Source organism: Egretta garzetta, unplaced genomic scaffold, assembly GCF_000687185.1.
Source record: "Egretta garzetta isolate BGI_Z169 unplaced genomic scaffold, ASM68718v1 scaffold68, whole genome shotgun sequence".
Lineage (NCBI taxonomy): Eukaryota > Metazoa > Chordata > Aves > Pelecaniformes > Ardeidae > Egretta > Egretta garzetta.
This window is the reverse complement of record NW_009260774.1, coordinates 5,058,580-5,065,981: the sequence shown is the minus strand read 5'-3', so window position 1 is coordinate 5,065,981 and position 7,402 is coordinate 5,058,580.

Genomic DNA, 7,402 nt, shown 5'->3' with positions numbered 1-7,402 from the left:
GGGGGGGGTGCTGCACAAATTTAAGAACAGACAAAATTTCATCTTGCACACAAATGTAGTTGGCATCTCTCCTCTTTGTATGTGTATTTATACTGGGGTCACATATGTAGTTAATTTCTGTAATAAAACTGGTTATGGGTCCTGTTTGGCTACACACTGCTTCTTTTCCTACTTTTTTAAACTGGTGTAATTGCTTATACTATTCATCATATAAATCTTATTGACTATGAGGTTTAAGACTTAAACTTAAGACTTAAGTCTTAAACATCGCACCTTTTTATTTAATAGAACGAGGCAAAATTGAGGTGTAAAGTTTGTAGTGATTTAGCCCATAAAATTTTCTCTAGGTTCATTTTTCTGTCTTTATTGGTCCAAAATCATCTTTGTTTCCTGATACATTTTGATGTTGGACTTAGGTACTAAACTTAGTAAGTGTGAAACCATGTGAAACCATGCACTATGGTTAAGTTCTCTTTAGTTATGAACAAAATCTTCAAGTCCATCAGGGTGTGGGGGGAAAACTAAGTGAAAGATTAAATTCTGTTCCTGGGATGTCTGGACTTACTGATTTTTCAGACTTTTGCCAGTAATTTATACCTCAGCTGGAACAGAAGAGTCGTCTTCAGGACATCCATATGTATATATTTATATAGTTTAATAGGAACATTGTCTCTGTTCTCACTTAAAGTGGTGGCCATCATTTTATATTAAATGACTGTGAAAAGATCCCCCCTGCCAGGGTGTATTAAATGTCTTACGAGAAGAGAAAGCTGTGGATTTGTTAATCCTTTCTAAACCTTAATGCTTAGAAGACCATAGTGCCATTCATAAGTATTAAATCTATAGGTGATATCTTACTTGGTCAAAGATGTGCATCCCACCTGCCTCATAGATTTAGAACTTCAAGAGTGTTCTTTGGATGCCCAAACTACCCTTTCCTCAGAAAGAAGCCAGATTTCTGAATCTTGCTGCTTTTACGTTCTATCCCAAATCTTGAGGAATGTCTCTCTAAATAAACTTCTTATTTTGTCAGCCCATCCCGTTCTGAATCTGTTTATTTGCATTGAGGAAAACACCCCACGTGTTGTTTTAGTTCTTCAAAGTCTGTGCTTAAAGTTCTCGATGAGCAGAGAATTGTTTGCATTTATCAATTATGGCTGCTGTATTCTGGTTATGGATACAAATGTAAGTCAGTACTGTACTTCGAAGGCTGATCCTTCTGTAAATGGTTTTGCTTTTCCAAATCAGAACCTTGTCTTTTGACTGTTGCCTTAAATAAAAATGCCAGTTAATGATTACATAAGTAAGTGGAAACATAGTCTTACTCTTTTCCTCAGGAAATTAAAAAAAAATCAGAGGAAACTTAGGGGATGTAACATTTAAGAAAAATCTTTGAAGTTTACTTTCATTTTCGGATGAATTCGGAGGAATTGTTACGTGTAGTGCCATAGTGATGTGACGGCTGGTTAGGCGTTAGAGCGGGTGGTGTGTGTGTGTTAATAGTTAACATAATTTTCCAGTGTGCTTGCAGGGAAAACTCAGATGCTTTTGTTGGCAGTATAGTGTAAATGGTTACATTAATCTGAAACCCTGTATTTTTATGGAGGATATATGAAGTTGATCTCACTACCTGTCATTTTACAGATTCTTTGATTTGAGTGACTGCAATAGTACCTAGCAGATTGGTGATGTCATTCAGTTTGTAAGCAGCTGAGCTGTGGCAGAGGGAATCCCAAAACAGCTATTAAAGATGAATAGCATAAGCTATATGCAATGGAGGAAGTATTTAAATTTTGAGTATTTAATGGACAGAACTGTTGGTGACTGATACTAATTACTGTTTGTTATTACTGCACATTGTTTCACTGAACATATCTTATTCCCATGATAGACAGGATAGCAACAAGTTAAATTTCACTTGTTTGTTAGGGGAAGGGAATTTTTAGGTAGAAAATTCTGCACTTGAAAATACCAACTTCCAGCATCATGCTACATGAGCCTGTGTCATACAGGCAGTTGGTAACCAGAGCATATAGTAATGAGGAAATCGGCATGCTTTCAAAAAGTGCTGAGTTTGATTTTTAATATTAGTACAGAGATCGGTGTCTATGTTAGAAGGAGTATATTCTCTGAGGTGCAAGAAGGCAGCTAGACCTGGCAGCAGCTGGAATTTATTGGAAAGAGTAGTTCTCTTCAGATTGTACTAAAGTACAAACACATTTGTCATCCTTAGGAGTCAATAGGCTATGTATTGACTGAAGAATTATGTTTTAGTCCCAGCTAAAGCAGGTGCAAATGTCTTAGTTAATTTAACAGATCGGGTAGTCTGGATAGGGTAGTCTGGTATACAGTATTCATTGAGGTTTGGGTATCTTTGAAACGGAAACCCGGTGTTGACCAAACTGTACAGTGCAGTGGCAAAATTGAGTTCTCATAAAGCGTTAAGCTGTGTTGTGAAATTCATACCTAAAAAGATACTAATTTCATTAATTAACTAACCTTTTAATAAATGCAAATAGTAAATGAAGGTGGGATCTAAGAGGGACGGCAGAGTTGTCTAATCATTTTGGTACCGTGTTAGAAGTGTTGCTTCCCAACATTTACGCGTTTGATTCCTTCTGAAAAATAAGTCTTGGAGTTAGGAAAATACTGTCGTCACACTGGCACATACCTCTAACTAAGGCTTTTTGTATTCCTGTATTTGTCTGTCTAACCCTAAAGCCTGCATGTATTTCTTTCTCGCCCTTTCTTTGAGGCAGACGATGTTTCCCCTTCCATCGTCTCAAAAGCTCCCCTGCCCTTCTGAAGTGGAAGCCCTGCGGTCCTCTTTATTTCGCACCCCTGCTTGTTCAAGAATGGTGCTTTCTCCAGTTCTCCCTGCCCTTTCTCTGTAGACTGTGTATGACCATCTCCTTATAAGCCCTTGCTCGTTAGAGTTATTCTTGGTGGAATCCAGGCTGCAAATAATCTTTCCATGCAGCAAGTTGCTGCCTCTGATAAATGCAGGCTGCAGCCAGCGGCTGGCAGGGAGATTCATTTGCTGTCAGACTCCTGAATTGTGAATTAGGCTTTTCTGGTACTTTTCATTTGCACCAAAATCAAGGACTTTGTGTTTACAAATGCTGCTTACAGTTTTGAAATTGGTCTAGTCTAGTATTACCTAAAAAAATGTATTCAGTTGAATGTTATGCTGTAGATTCTTCTGGAAGGCTACTTACATGAATTCAGTTAAGTCAAAAGTAATGCTATATCTGTAAGGTTTAATTCTGAAGTGTCTTTTAAGAACGTACTGCCAATGTTCGTATTAACTATAATACATAAACGAAGAAGTCTGCATGGATCTGATTTGTCTAAGCATTTTCCATGGGAATCCCAGTGCCTTATATGGTCAACTTGCTTTGTAGTGCTTCAGTGAAATGAAGGCAGCCATCCAACAACAAAAAAAACCCCAAACCAGCCCAGCTGGCTTTAGCTTTGTCTATAATACCCTCTTTCTTGGCCTCCTTCAGTAGCACAGTAGCTAATTATTAAAACTAAAAATGTGGCAAGAGCCTATGTAGCTAGTAGAAGAAATTCCTTTTGTGGCAGTGACTGTATACGAAAGATTTAATGCTAATTTAATAAAGAATAGTAGCACATTGATAATACAGCTTTGTTGCATATGAACTTTTGCCATCAGATAAGCTTTACCCAGGCTTGTTGTAAACTGGTGGTAATTCCTGTAGCTGTTATGAACAAAGTTTAGTTGACAGAATCCAGCATGCTTTTTTTCTGTGTGTTTGACCTGTTTATTAACTGCTTGAATAGATGCTAACAGTTTAAATACATGCCTGTTGAGGCTTGCATATTAAGGGATTGCTTCAGAGAGATCTGGTTCAGGTTCCTCTGGAAAGAGCATCTAAGTATGGTGGCACCAGTCATTGAAAATGACTATGTTTGCAGTGAGGTAAGCTGCCCTGTATTTACTCTCAAGTATTAGGATGCACATAAGCTTTACTGTAATTCTCCTTGTGGTAGCTTATATACCTATACTTTAAAAAACCCTCCTGAATGAGAGGCTAGACTGTTAAACTTAGTCATATCTCTTTATTCAGATACACAGAATCCTGTTTTACAAGAAGTATGATAAATTGAGAACACAAGAACGTCAGTACCTTTATTTGGAATACTAATGAGAAATCATATTTTCAGTTATGGAAAAGAAAAAAAACAGCATTTTGTCACTTACCTGTTGTGATGAGAGTAGTATGCAGTAAAAATGCTATAGCATTCATTTGATTTGCAGTGAAGAGAGTGTTTATCTATATCTGGGCTGCATAAGGCCTTTAGGACTCTTTCATTTAATTGCATAGCTCCAACGCCTGACTTGTGTAAAAAGGGAAGGCCAATCTCCTGAGCTCAGTAATAAGTCATCTCTGCTTCTGCTGCTGTGGGGCATTCTGATCAGCTTTTGAAAAAGCAGCTTTTGTTTTTTCATGTCTTTTGGTCTCAGCTCTTACTAGCTTAATGTAGTGACTTCAACTCCTTGTGCTAGCAGGAAGCGTGAACACCTGATGCCTATTTACTTTCTCTATATTACTCATGATTTTGTAGTCCTTTATTATATGGTCATCAAAGCCATTTTGTGCTAGGCTGAAAAGTTCTGGCCTATTGAGTTTTTCTGGAAGATAGCCCATACCTTTGATCAAAAGTACCCATTTCTACAAAGTCTGTTCTCTTACTATTTTCAGCAAAGAGCTGTAAAGAGGGACGATACCATCTTTTATTCTGCAGCCAGTCAGGGTTGGGTTTGCCACTGTGGTAGGGCATCCTGTCAGTTGTAGCTGCAGAATGGCAGCTGGATGTTTTTATACTTAATCAGAGTGGGAGAAGCAAAGAGAAAGTCTTCTTGGATGGATCTGTGTTTTTAATATTCTAGCATTTTGGAGGCTGTTCAGGATTTTTCAGAACTACTTTTTTCAGACATTTGCAGATTCACCAGAAGAGTGCTTCAGAGAAAAGCGGATACCCAACAGAATTAACCAAGACCTAGTAAAAAACTGCACTACTGTCCAGTGGTATATCTGAGTTAATTTTGCATATGGTAATTCAGAGCATGGAAGCAGTACAGATATTGGGTTGCTGTGGACTTCTAAAATCAGTCAGAGACATGCTAGTACTATCTGTGCTGTGACCTCTTTGCCTCCACTAGCACAGAGGAGGAAGCTGTAAGATGCAAAAATAGAGTAGGGATGTAGGAGTGAGTCAGAAGAGTGGAGGCAAGAGCAAGCTGTCAGATGTGGGCTGGCTGTCAGGACGAAACCGAGAGTTAGGAAAATTAAATGGTGGTATGGAAAAGGAAGTGGGGAAAAAAAGACTGATACTGGGAATACTGAAATAATGGAACTCGGGTGGTGGTATGTTGGATATCGGGTAATTAATGTTGCCTGTGAAATCTGCACTTGGACTTAACACGCATTAACCTTTTAATTCTCTATTATGTCATCATACCTAGATTATAGAGCCTGTATAGAGGATTTACTCTTGGGATAGTTCAGGACATCTGATAAAAGATGCTGTTGCGTGTGGGATTAACAGTGGAGGAAGAAAGGAGAGAGTGGTATATGGGGTCAGAGACTCCAGGTATATGGGGTCAGAAATCTGTAGAGACATTATGCGCTTGGGGCTGTAAGTGTAATGAAGGGAAGCTTTTCTTTAGACATATGAAATGGTGTATATTGTAAAACCTCAGTTCCATGGTATTTCAAATTGTATGGTTAAATCAGGGGAGATGGCTTATGTTGACCTTTTTGTCTGTTTACTGTCTGTAAAATGGTAAGTTTTGTGCTGGAGGTTTTATGAAAACTCTGCCTATGTACCTAACTGGTGGTAGGTGCTGATAGGTAGAAGAGCTCATGAGAAAATGAGTTCCATTTGGAACAAGATTTGAGTAATAGAGCCGAACAATGAATGGTGAAGAAAAATCCTTAAAAACCTATTTTTAAATAGCTGCGTATTATGAAAGCACCGATCATCTCATGGATTGAAAGAAGCAAGTTTCTTTGGCCACATGGAATAGAAATCACACAGGACTGTACACAGGTCATATGCTTGTGGGGCTAGTTGCTTTGGCTTAGGCAACATTAATTAAAGCATTTCCTAGTCCTGGAATATTTGGCTGTTCGGCCTTACTATTGCTTATATATAAGTCTGTGCATAAATGAAATTTTAATGTAAAAGTGGAGTCCTTAGAGAAGCATAAAGCTTAAGCATGTTTTGGCTAATTTAATAGTGTAAATTAAGCTGGCAGGACAACTTTCCCCTCCAGGAATTCTTGTAGAGGTGTGCACCACAGAGGAGAAAAGCAAGCTCAAGGCAGTGAAGGCAGCCTTCTGGCGTGTCGGGGAGTGGGTTTTCCTTTTCTGTTTTAGCATGGAGGCAGTTTCTCACTGTGCACTCCACGGTATTTGGAGCCCTAGCCAGATGGATAGATCCTTCATGAAAATAAATTTAAGAACCAGTTTTAAAAACAGTTTGCGTTGCAGGAGCTTTCAGTTTGCAGCATGAACGGTGGATGATTGAATAGTAGAGAAAGCCAGACGGCCCTTTGTCCGTTTGTCTGAAACGGGGAAACTTCGTTGGAAGTTGTTCCTGTCAAACCCTACCCCTGCCCTTGCTGCTGCTCTGTCCCTGCCAGGGCCGCTCAGTGGTTACCTGCCAAAGCTCTGCAGTGCACAGACTTTCCCCATGCTCAGGCAGTGTGTATACTTTCTCCGTATAATCAAATCGGTTTCATTTTTTTGTGCTTTTCCACCTGTTTACTTTAGCACTTGTTCTTAGGTATTTGTGGGGGAAGTGCAGTCAGTAAAGTCACTCACGTTGCTATGACTGACCTTGACGCCCATGCGCTTTTTAGCCAGGCTTTCATTTCTGTGCTCTTCGATAATAATAATTTTTAACTAGCAGTCTGATGTACGGGAAGCAGACTTTAAAACATTTATAATTAATCTCATGATGACGTGCATACTGCTAAGGTCAGGTAAACTTCTGGGCTCTTGCTATTTCTTTCAAGTTGACACGGTCCTGATAAGGAGACAGCCAGCGTGTTTTCTGTCCTGGTGCAATGCAAAGATGTCAGCAGTCTCTCAGAAGTTAGAAGTCAACACAAATGAGTTACTCCTTAATTAGAAATGTAGGCTTTTACCCCTTTCTCCAGAATCCTTTCTGAGAAGGAAAGTCAGAAGTGGCTGCAGCTCCAGGTGCAACTAAGCCAATACTGTACTTTGCTGCCTGGGAAGGGTGTGCTCCTGCTTCTTCCTCCCACCATGCTGTTTTATTTCCTTCCTGTTTTTTTATTTATTTATGTCAGTGGGTGGGGAGGGAGAAAGGGTTGTTTCTGCCTCGCTGCTGAGTTGAAGTGGCT